The 12,315-nt window shown below is 43.6% G+C and overlaps 1 non-coding gene across 1 annotated transcript; it reads right to left on the bottom strand.

Annotated features, from left to right (window-relative positions):
* Window positions 1-8,180: 8,180 nt before the first annotated feature.
* On the bottom strand, window positions 8,181-8,284 carry LOC129035920 (U6 spliceosomal RNA). The gene has a single exon (XR_008502409.1). It is a non-coding gene; the product is annotated as a U6 spliceosomal RNA (small nuclear RNA).
* Between the last annotated feature and the right edge of the window lie 4,031 nt (window positions 8,285-12,315).

Genomic DNA, 12,315 nt, shown 5'->3' with positions numbered 1-12,315 from the left:
GTTTAAGTATTGATGAGATTTAGCCAATATGACACCCAACTTGGATAAAATGCAAACAACACAATTTCATTTTCTCATTAACAAAACTAATTAGGTAGTCTAATATCAACTCTGATCTTATTAAAAACTGATCAGATTTTAAAAATTATGGAATTATGGAGCCAATAAGATGTTACAACCTGTTCCAAGGGGAATTCCAAAATCCACACATATCTGAGACCATCAAGTATGATGAAATATATTTGATTACTATATTGAAAAATAAACTGATTACAAAGCCGACAATTGGACAGGGGTCTCCTCATCCACAGCCACACAAACCCGATCATGCAGCTACGTGGTTACAAGGCCTACATAGCCTAGAAGGGACTGGTCTGACTTGAGATTTCATGTGTATTTGTATTTTGAGACAGGGTCCCACTCTGTCACCCAGGATGGAGTGCAGTTGTATAATCATAGCTCACTGCAACCTTGACCAACTGGGCTCAAGAGATGTTCCTGCCTCAGCTGCCCCCATACCTGGGAATACAGGCAAGTACCACCATGTCAGGCATTTTTTTTCATTTTTGTAGAGAGAGAAGTCTTGCTATGTTGCCCAAGCTGGCCTCAAACTCCTAGAATCAAGAGATCTGCCCATCTCAGCCACATGAGTAACTGGGGCCATAGGTACATACCATCATGTCTGGCTATATTTATTTTTTTAAATTTATTTATTTATTTATTTTTTTAGAGAGGAGGTCTTGCTATGTTGCCCAGGCTGCTCTCAAACTCATGGCCTTAAAACATACTCCCATCTCTGCCTCTCAAACTGTTGGAACTATAGGTGTGAGCCACTGCACCTGGCCCGACTTGAGATTTCTTTTATCTAGCATCCTTTACTTGGTAGGATTGGGAAAGGCAGTAGTGTTTTTTAAAATTACTTAATAATTCAATTAGAATCAAACTCAACCTTGACCACTGCCTTCTCTCACAGCTCACATCCAGTCCATCGGGAAATCCTACTGACTGACTTCAACATGTATCCATGCTCTGACCATCTCTCACCACCACCGTGAACCCGGGCAGGATCACTATCATCTCCCACCGGGATGTTGCCACAGCTTGGCCCCCACGCTTCTACCCAAATCTTCCCATAGTCTTTCTCAACTTGGCAGCCAGGTCGTGCTTTTAAATCAGGAGACAGACCATGTCGCCTCTCTGCTCAGAAGCCCTCGGTGGTTCCCATTTTAGTCAGAGTAAAAGCCAAAGCCCCAGCAATAGCATCCCAGGGCTTACACAATCTGTACCAATCCCAGCCCAGTAACTCCCTGGCCTCCTTGCTGACTTTGCTCCCTCTATCTCTTTGCTCCACTGGCCTCCTTCCAGAGCCTCAGACACACCAGAGAGTTTCCTCCTTTATCCAACAGGATAAAGACCCTGTTGACTCAGCCTACAATGCTCTTCCCTCAGCACCTTGGCCAGCTCCATCACCTGCTTCAAACTTTTGCTCAATATTCACTTATGAGGCCAACCCTGACCACTCTACTTAACATTGTCATCTGTCCCCATTCCCACCATGCTCATTTCTTTCTTTCTTTTTGAAACAAGGTCTTGCTTTATTGCCCAGGCTGGAGTACATTGGTGCAATCACAGCTCACAGCAACTTCAAACTCCCAGGCTTAAACAATCCTCCCGCCTCAGCCTCCCTAGGAACTGAGACTACAGCTGCATGCCAGAACACCTGGCTTTTTTTTTTTTTTTTTTTTGAGATGGAGTTTCGGTCGCCCAGGCTGAAGTGTAAGGGTGCGATGTCGGCTCACTGCAAGGTCTGCCTTTTGGGTTCAAGTGATTCTCTGCCTCAGCCTCCTGAGTAGCTGGGATTACAGGCACCCACCACCACACCTGGCTAATGTTTGTATTTTTAGTAGACATGGGGTTTCACCATCTTGGCTAGGCTGGTCTTGAACTTCTGACCTTGTGATCCACCCTCCTCGGCCTCCCAAACTGCTGGGATTACAAATGTGAGCCACTGAGCCTGGCCTTTTAAAAACATTTTTTTTAGATATGAGGTCTCATTACGTTGCCCAGGCTGGTCTTAAGCTCCTGGACTTAAGCGATCCTCCTACCTCAGCCTCCTAAAATTCTGGGATTACAGGCGTCAGCAACTGTAACATGAGGTCCCAGCTTCACGTTCATTTTTGGTTGTTGCTACAACAAAGTACCCTGCATTTAGTGGCTTCAAACACCACAAATCTACCATCTTACAGTTCTGGGGGCCAGAAGCCCAACTAGGTCTATTAAGGCTAAAGTCAAGGTGTCAGAGGGGCTGCATTCCTTCTGGGGGAGGCTCTAGACAGAATGTGCTCCTTTGCCTTTTCCAGCTTCTAGAAGCCACCCCCATTCCTTGACTTACCTCGTGACTCCATATTCAAGGCCACAAGTACAGCATCTTCAAATCTCCCTCTCTGACCTCTTCTTCCATTACCACATCACTTTCTCTAATTCTGACTCTCCTACCTCCTTCTCTTATAAAGATCCTTGTGATTGGTAGGTATGGGGGCTCCCATCTGTAATCCCAACATTTTGGGAGGCCAAAGAGGAAGGATTGCTTGAGGCCAAGAGTTAGAGATCAGCCTGGGGAAAATAGGAAGACCCTGTCTTTACAAAATTAAAATTAAAATCAGCTGGACATGGTGATGCACGCCTGTAGTTCCAGCTAATGGAGAGGCTAAGGTGGGAGGATTGCTTTAGCCTAGGAGGTCAAGGCTGCAGTGAGCTATGATCACATCACTGCACTCCAGCCTCAGTGGCAGAGTGAGACTCTGTCTCAAATATAAGAAAAGAAATATACATTTGGTCTCTGCCCCTGGTTCCTGGCACAGAGCTTCCAAAGCTCTTAAAAAGCCCTTTGTGACAGAGGTAATAGGAGCATTTTCTGTTTTGATATTTAGTCTTAGTCCCAGGTTCCTGACACAAGGGCCTCTAAGGTCTTTCAGATCTGCAGCATGGTAAGAATGCATGTGGGATGCTGTTGAGCTAACAGGGTGGCTGCAAGCTCCTAGACTGCTTCAGGAGGAGGGCTAGCGGCCAGAGAAAGCAACCGCTTTTTTTTAAATGGAGTTTGGCTCTTGTAGCCCAAGCTGGAGTGCAATGGCACAATCTCAGCTCACTGCAACCTCCACCTCCCGGGTTCAAGCAATTCTCCTGCCTCGGCCTCCCGAGTAGCTGGAATTATAGGGATGTGCCACAACTTCTAGCTAATTGTTGTTATTTTTAGTAGAAACGGGGTTTCACCATGTTGGTCAGGCTGGTCTCAAACTCCTGACCTCAAGTGGTCCATGTGCCTCAGCCTTCCAAACTGCTAGGATTACAGGAGTGAGCCACCGCACCTGGCCCCAACCACATTTTTTGAGGCTTGGAGCTTTCAGCCTCACCTGCTGAACTCCAGGAGGCAAAAATTGACTTAACTACCAATGGCCAATGATTTTATCAATCATGCCCCATAAAAACCCAAACAGCAGGGTTTGGAGAGCTTCTGTGTTGCTAAACACAAGGAGGTCCTGGGAGGGTAGTGTGCCCAACAGAGAGCATGGAAGCTCTGTGCCCCTCCCCACTTACCTTGTCCTGTGCATCTCTTTCATTGGCTGTTCCTGAGATGGAGCCATTACATTGGGCCAGTAATAGAAAATAAGGTGGCCAGATGCGCTGGCTCATGCCTGTAATCCCAGCACTTTGGGAGGCAGAGGTGGGTGGAATCACTTGAGCCTAGGAATTTGAGACCACCCTGGGCAACATAAGAAGACCCCATCTATACAAAAAATAAAAGAAATTAGCCAGATGTGGTGGTGGGAACCCTATAATTCCAGCTACGTGAGAGGCTGAAGCAGGAGAATCACTTGAGCCCTGGAGGTTGAGGCTTCAATGAGCTATGATTGCACCACTGCACACCAGCCTGGACAACAGAGTGAGGCCCTGTCTCTTAAAAAGAAAAGAAAAAAACCTGTTTTTCTAAGTTCTGTGAGTTGTTCTAGTAAATAATTAAACTCAAGAAGAAGGTCATGGGAAACCCTGATTTCTAACTGGTTGGTCAAAATACAGGTGACAACCTAGGACTTGCAACTGGCATCTGAAGTGAGGGTGGTCTTGTGGGACTGAGCCCCTAACCTGTGGGTTCTGCGCTAACTCTAGGTAGTGTCAGAATGCAATTGCGGGATACGCGGTTGGTATCCAGAGAGCTGGAGAATTGGTGTAGAAACTCCGCACATACATTTGGTCAGAAGTCTGTGAGTAGAGAGAAACGTGTTGCAGGAAGTCAGGGACCCCGAATGGAGGGACCTGCTGAAGCCACGGATGAAGAACATAAATTGTGAAGATTTCATGGACACTTATTAGTTCCCCAAATTAATAATTCCATAATCTCTTACGCCTGTCTTTACTGCAATCTCTGAAGTTAAATTGTGAAGATTTCATGGACACTTATCACTTCCCCAATCAATACCCTTGTGATTTCCTATGCCTGTCTTTACTTTAATCTCTTAATCCGGTCATCTTTGTAAGCTGAGGATGAATGTCCCCGCAGGACCCTGTGATAATTGCATTAACTGCACAAGTTGTTTAAACAATATGAAACCTGGGCACCTTGAAAAAAGAACAGGATAACAGCAATTTCAGGGAACAAGGGAGATAACCTTAAACTCTGGCTGCCTGTGGGCCGGGTGGAACAGAGCCATATTTCTCTTCTTTCAAAAGCAAATAGGAGAAATATTGCTGAATTCTTTTTCTCAGGAAAGAACATCCCTGAGAAAGAGAATGCATCTCTAAGGGGAGGCCTCTGAAATGGCCGCTTTGGGGACGGCTGTCTTTTACAGTCATAGATAAGGGGTGAAATAAGCCCCGGGCTCATGTGGCGCTCCCAGACTTATCAAGTTGAGGAAATTCCCGCCTAATAAATTTTGGTCAGATGGGTTGTCTGCTCTCAAACCCTTTCTCCTGATAAGATGTTATCAATGACAATGCGTGCTCGAAACTTGCTTAGCGATTTTAATTTTGCCCCGGTCCTGTGGTCCTGTGATCTTGCCCTGCCTCCATTTGCCTTGTGATATTTTATTACCTTGTGAAGCATGTGATCTCTGTGACCCACACCCTATTCATACACTCCCTCCCCTTTTGAAAATCACTAATAGAATCTTGTTGGTTTTGCGGCTTGGGGGGCATGACGGAACCTGCCGATATGTGATGTCTCCCCTGGACACACAGCTTTAAAATTTCTCTCTTTTGTACTCTTTCCCTTTATTTCTCAGACCGGCTGACACTCAGGGAAAATAGAAAAGAACCTACATGAAATATCAGGGGTGAATTTCCCCCGATATCACACGGGCTCTTCTCTCACCTGTCTACCTGCTTAACTGCATAGGAGAGGCAATGGATGGTGCTCATGAACAAGGCAAGCATTAAAGTCAGACCAGACTAACATTTGACTCAGTCTTAATATTCAGGTGAGCTTGGGCAAATCGCTCATTAACCCCAAGTCTTCATCATTTTGTGCATATAATGGGGATAACTGTGGCACCCACCTGTTTTTGTGAGAATCAATGAAATATTATGCTTGATGTTATTGTGATCATGATACTATCTGACAAGGGCAGTGATGCATGATAACATCAAAAAATTAGAAACTGTAATGAGGTCTCTTGAGGAAAATTCCATACAAGCAAATGACCATCTCTCCAAAGCATTCCTGCCACACTTAATTCACCATTCCCTGAACAAAATGTGCCATCTTCACTGTTCAGGTCTGTATAGTGCTGGTTTCCCTGCCTGGACAGCTCACTCCATCCCAGCCCAGCCCAATCCCCATCCCTCCACCTCCCCCTTCCCTCCCCACTCTCATACAACTCTTCCTCATCTTACAGGACTTGGCTTCAATGTCACCTTAACTGGAAGCTTCTCTCCCTCTCCAGAAGAGATTCCCATTGCACTTGATGCATGCACTATTATTTGATCATTTTTGAGTTACAGTCCAAGTCTTTTTGTACCTGAATAACATGTTGCCCAGTCAGTCTCTCTTCCTGGATTCAGAAGTCTTTCATGGTAGGTCCAGCTAGAAGTGACAAAAAGACATTCTAAAAAAAAAAAAAAAAAAAGAGGGATGACACAGACAGACATCAGCACTTAAAAGTTTTAAATGGTATGTGGAAAACAAAATTTAAGGGCTTCTAGGAGAAACGTAGGAGGGAAGGTGTTACTGGGAAATATGATAGAAGATTAATTTTTATTTTATTTTATTTTTAGAGAAAGGGTCTTGCTCTATCACCTAGGCTGGACTGCAGTGGTGCAATCACAGTTAACTGCAGCCTCAACCTGCAGGGCTTGAGCAATATTCCCATCTAATTTTTATTTTGTTTAAGAAATGCAGTCTTGCTCTTAGCAAAGCTAAAGTGCAATGGTGTGATCATAGCTTACTGCAGCCTCAACCTTCTAGACTCAAGTGATCCTCCAGTCTTAGCCTCCCCAGTAGCTGGGACTACAGGTGTGCACTGCAACATGTAGCTCATTTTTATTTTTTTTAATTTTTAGTAGAGACAAAGTGTCGCTATGTTGACCAGGTTGGTGGTGATCTCCCACACTCAGGCAGTTCTCTCACCTCAGCCTTCCAAAGTGCTTGGATTACAGGTATGAGCTGCCACACCCGGCTGAGGGGGTTAATTTTTAATTATATAAAGAGCTCAAAGCAAATATTAGAAGGAGCCTAAATGCCTCCAGCAGTTGACTGGTACTGGTAAATTGTGATACATCCATATAATAAAATATTATGCAACCATGAAAAGGATTAAGATAGATCAATAGGTATTGGCACAAATGTCCACGAAATATGAAAAGGTGAAGTGATGTTCAATCACCATGTACGTATCTTGAAGGATATGGCCCATTTTCTCAATAGCAATTACTTCCTGAGATAAGATTATGGGTCTAAAGAGTGAAGGAAATTTTTCACTTATTTAAAAGTATTTACTATTTTTATAATTTAATAAAAGATTAAACAGATCATTGAATTAGTAAAAGACAAAGTAACTCTATAAATAAATGGAAAAGACACAGATACCCCAGGCATTGGTGGCTCATGCTTATAATACCAGTACTTTGGGAGGGGGTGGTGGTGGGGATTGCTTGAGGCCAGGAGTTCCAGACCAGCCTAAGAAACAAAGCAAGACCTCGTCTCTAGTAAAAATAAAAAAATAAAAATAATTGGCCAGGCATAGTGGCATGTACCTATAGTCCCAACTACTGAGGTGGAAGGATCACCTGAGCCTAGGAGGTCAAGGCTGCAGTGAGTTGAGACTGTGCCACTACACTCAGGCCTAGGAGACAGAGCGAGACTTCATCTCAAAAAAAAAAGGACAATAAAGAAATAAAGCTAATAAGCTAACATAAGGAAAGATAAAATATGTGACAAATAGGCTGGGCGCATGGCTCACAGCTGTAATCAAGCACTTTGGGAGGCCGAGGCAGGTAGATCATGAGGTCAGGAGTTCGAGACCAGCCTGATCAACATGGTGAAACCCCATTTCTACTAAAAATACAAAAATTAGCTGGGCATGGTGGCATGTGCCTGTAATCCCAGCTACTCAGGAGGCTGAGGCAGGAGAATCACTTGAACCTGGGAGGCAGAGGTTGCAGTGAGCCGAGATCACACCACTGCACTCCAGCCTGGTCGACAGAACGAGACTGCGTCTCAAAAAAAAAAAAAATGGGTGACAAAGTAAAAGTAATAATATGAGGTCTTTCATTTATCACACAGAAAATAACTTGTTAAATTATAATACCTGTGTGGGCGAAGGTGCAGTGAAATTGCCATTTTCTTGTAGTATTAGTGGTGTTTAAAATGTACATAAGCCTTCCAGGATAAAGCTTGGAAATTTTTTTTAAATCATACAGACAGTGACTCATTATACTGCCTCCTCCAACTCCTGGCCTCAAGCAATCCTCCCACCTCAGCCTCCCAAAGTGCTGGAATTACAGGCTGACAGCCACCATGCCTGAAAGCTTTGCAATTTACATCAAGGGTAATGAGAATGCTCATGCCCTGTGACTCACAGTAATCTCACTTCTGGAAATTTCATCTTTGGATGTAATTCAACCTAAACAAAAGGTCATATGCACAAACACAGTGAAAATCTGGGAGTAATTTTTTTCTTTTTTTAAAAAACATGGAATGCTTCACAAATTTGCATGTCATTCTTTCACAGAGGCCATGCCAATCTCTCTACTGTTCCAACTTAAGTATGTGTGCTACTGAGGCAAGCATGAGTAATTTAAGATAGAGTGGTTAAGTGAAATAAGGAAGAATTATGGAGAATTTAAAAATCTATGCTATTTATAGGCACCTAGTAACAGCTCAGTAAATATTAGCTGCTATTATTATTTTTATGGTAATTTCACTCAATTAAAAATTGTCATTAAAAATTACCATTGTCATGGAACATAATGTCTCCTACAGTATAATTGTAAAAACAGATACAATTAGTCCCTTGGTATATGGGGGGATTAGTTCCAGCTCTCCCATTTCTGTGTATACCAAAATCCACGCATACTCAAGTTTTCGAAGTCAGTCCTGTGGAATCCACATATAACACAAATGGGAAAATTAGTGAGGTGTGGTGACAAGCACCTGTAGTCCCAGCTACTTGTGAGGCTGAGGCAGGAGGATTGCTTGAGCCCAGGAGGTTGAGGCTGCAGTGAGCCATAATTGCACCACCGCACTCCAGTCTGGGCAACAGAGTGAGACAGAAGGTTGACTTTTTAATAGAAGTTTTCTGTTCACTTGAAGATATGGTCAGGATTGTGGCATATGAAAATTCTTCATAAAATAACTATCTAACTCAATTAATGCTGGAATTGGGAACAGCAGAAGTGTCATCTCAGAGCTACTCACAATGAAAGGTGATGTCTGGGGCTCAGGTGTGTTGAGGTCCCCATGCCTGGACTATGGGTGCTGAGTGGGATTTACTTGTTCATCATTTTCTATATTCCAGCACTGGGAAACTAGGGTTTATCCATCTTGATAAGATGTCATTTAAATTCCACTTCACAAGAACGACAAATGGAAGAAAGGTCATGAAACCACAGGACAGTACTTGTTCTCAAGGGAATCTTCAGCTTAGGTGGCTCTGCAAAAGAGAAATTACATTGTTGAAAAATCGTTGCAGGTCAGGTGAGGTGGCTCATACCTATAATCCCAGCCCACTGGGAGACTAAGGCAGGAGGATCCCGTGAGGCCAGGAGTTCAAGACCAGCCTGAGCAACACAGTGAAACCTCATCTCTACAAAAAATTAGAAAATGAACTGGGTGCGGTAAAACATTCGTATAGTCCCAGCTACTCTGGAGGCTGAAATAGGAGGATCGCTTGAGCCCAGGAAGTGGAAGCTGCAGTGAGCTCTGATCTCACCACTGCACTCCAGCCTGGGTGACACAGTGAGACCCTGTCTCAAGACAGACACACAAACACACACACACACACACACACACCCCTAATCTCAGTCTGTCCAGCCTTGACTAATCAAAGGGGCCTTCTGGGTTACAGAAGACGTATGCTCTTTTGTAGGACAGGGAGAAACCAGCAAGCTTGTTCACAGACTTTTCCTCATCCTCTGCTTAGTTTTCCAAGAACCCTCACAGTGGAAATGGAGTCTCTGGGAAAACGACCTAAATCTTTGGGTTACCAGGGGAGAAATATGCCTCCTTTGTCAATTAATAAATGGAACACCTGCCTTAAGATCCAGGGAGTTCTGCTAGAATGAATCACTCCCTAAGACCCTGACCTATGCATGGAACATGAAAAACTGAAGTTTAACTGGGCACGGTGGATCGCACCCGTAATCCCAACACTTTGGGAGGCTGAGGCAGGTGGATCACCTGAGGTCAAAAGTTCTAGACCAGCCTGGCCGACATGGTGAAACCCCATCTCTACTAAAAATACAAAAATTAGTTGAGCATGGTGGTGGACGCCTGTAATCCCAGCTACTCGGGAGGCTGAGGCAGGAAAATCACTTGAACCTGGAAGGCGGAGGTTGCAGTTACTTCTAGAAGAATTTCCATTAGCCCTTTGAAATCCTTCAACATTCATGAAGGCCAAAGGGTTTTCACCTAATTTAATCTGATGGGTATGTGACCAAAGTCTTTCTAGGGAATACAGACTCCCAAACCGTTCAGCTGGGAAGTGAGGAGAGAATTTATTACTCAAAATCAAAGGGAAATGAAAAGAGGACAACATAGAATTGTCACTATTCTTTCTTGGCGGGGAATGGATTCCAGAGTCATTCTGTGACCTTTACATGACCTCCTTATTGGCATCTAAAAGCTTCCAGTGTAGGATGCAGCCAGCTAGGTTCTCTTCTAATGTAATAAAATTTGCTTCAGCAAATCTTATGCAGAGCCATCTCCAGGCTCCAGAAATAATAGGCTATAAATTACTGGATCTCCCATTTGATATAATGAAGTATAAGCACGGTCCTGAATGACTCTTCTACGTACTACTCTGGGTGGCTTGAAGTGAATTTGATACAAGAACTGGAGCGAGTGCAAAGCAGAGCTAGATCTAGGATTAATGTGCTTGGGCCCAGCTCTTCACTACTCACCTATGAGTCCAGTTCCAGAACCCAAGTAGAGGGTGGGGAAAGAAGGCTCCTGACTTTTTTCCCTAATGTCTGCATCTCTTTCACATTTCTTATCTCCTTGCAAAGAAACTAAACAGGCTCAACTGAAATAACTAAATGATTAAACCCTATACAGAGAATCTCCAAAGACTGACAAAACATCATTCAAGACTGTTACACAGACAACCTTGAGGATGACTTGATGTACCAATACCATATTTGGGAACATTCCAAATTCCCATCAAGGATCTGCCTATATCAACACAGGAGCCAAGGACCAACCATTCAAATGGGCCCTGCTGCCAAGCCTTTTTTTTTTTTTTTTTTACAATGCCATCTCTTCATGTTGTTCCATTTAACAAAACTGCAGCCCTTCATCTATCCTTAAGTCCCTTGGCCAATGGTACAGAGCCAGAGTATGCTACTCCCTAGCAGGAAATCAACAGGATGACCTACTAAATACCATTCAGAAGATGCTAAGACCCATGAATTGCAACAAGAAAGAAAAGACGGAGAATTAGTCAGATAGGTACATGCTGTGCCAAAAATGCACTACAGCCCCCACCCAATTCTGCCTAATCCTAGCTGGGCTGACACCAACCTGATGAGACAGGCCTATAAGATCTCAAACTAAAACAGAAACTCCTGAACTGGGTTCTTTCGAACCCAGGAAGCAGCAGTAAATCATTAAAGAACAGATAAGTTCTTAAGGTGAGGGAGAGTTTCAGATAAATGGAATGCTGGTAGAACACAGGGCCCAAAGGAGCAAAAGTTAACCTAAGCCCAGGTAGAACCTTGTTTACTAGAGTATTAGGCATGGGTTGGGGCAACTATTCTAACCAGAGAAACTGGCTTCAGTGAGGGCAAGTTGGCAATCCAAGTTATAGCATGCATAGGGCTGGCAAAATTCAGGGTGACTGAAGCAAAAGCTTCAGAACCAGAAAGACCACATCTGGGGGTAGAGCACAAAACTCTCAAGAGATGAATCTTTGTAAGAGTGAGGCAGAACTATATAGCAGTTTTAGGAGACCTGCTGGTGCCCAGCAAGAGCTCCAAACGGGCTATATGCAGGGATGCAGGCTGTAGTGTCAGGAGAGGAGGTTCACAAAAGTCATTCAGTCCAAGACCTCAAACTGTGTTCTCTACTAAAAGGAATCAAGGTTCCCTAGAGAAACGGCTGACTCCATGTATGGTGCAGTATATTGATCCTGGAACATCTTTTTTGCCAGAAAGCAAGGAAGCCATCAAAGTCCAACAGGATCACATCAAAAAGACATGAAAGTCAACTTGAAGAGATAATTATTAACCTAGATGAGACAATGTAAGCATCCAAAACAATAAAGACTGCAATGGCCTGAAATACATCAAATGCAAACAATAATCTATGAGTTCATAATGGTATTCAGAAAAAAAACTACTGGTCATTAGAGGGAAGGTTACTAGGTCACTAACTCACTACTCTGAAAAGTGACTTAAGATGAGAGGTAGGGTGGAGAATTAGCCATTTATTCAGTTTTTCCTGTACAAACATAAATTTTTAGGGAGATTGAAGCAGATGAAACAAATCTGGAAAAATGGAGGTAACTGCTTAATCTGCGGGTTGGGTGCATGGAGGTTCAACATATTTCTTTTGTGTGTATTTGAACCCCCTACAAAAAAAGCACATGATAGAATGTGAGCCAA

The sequence above is a fragment of the Pongo pygmaeus genome, chromosome 3, assembly GCF_028885625.2.
Source record: "Pongo pygmaeus isolate AG05252 chromosome 3, NHGRI_mPonPyg2-v2.0_pri, whole genome shotgun sequence".
NCBI lineage: Eukaryota > Metazoa > Chordata > Mammalia > Primates > Hominidae > Pongo > Pongo pygmaeus.
This window is presented reverse-complemented; position numbering and strand designations above follow the sequence as displayed.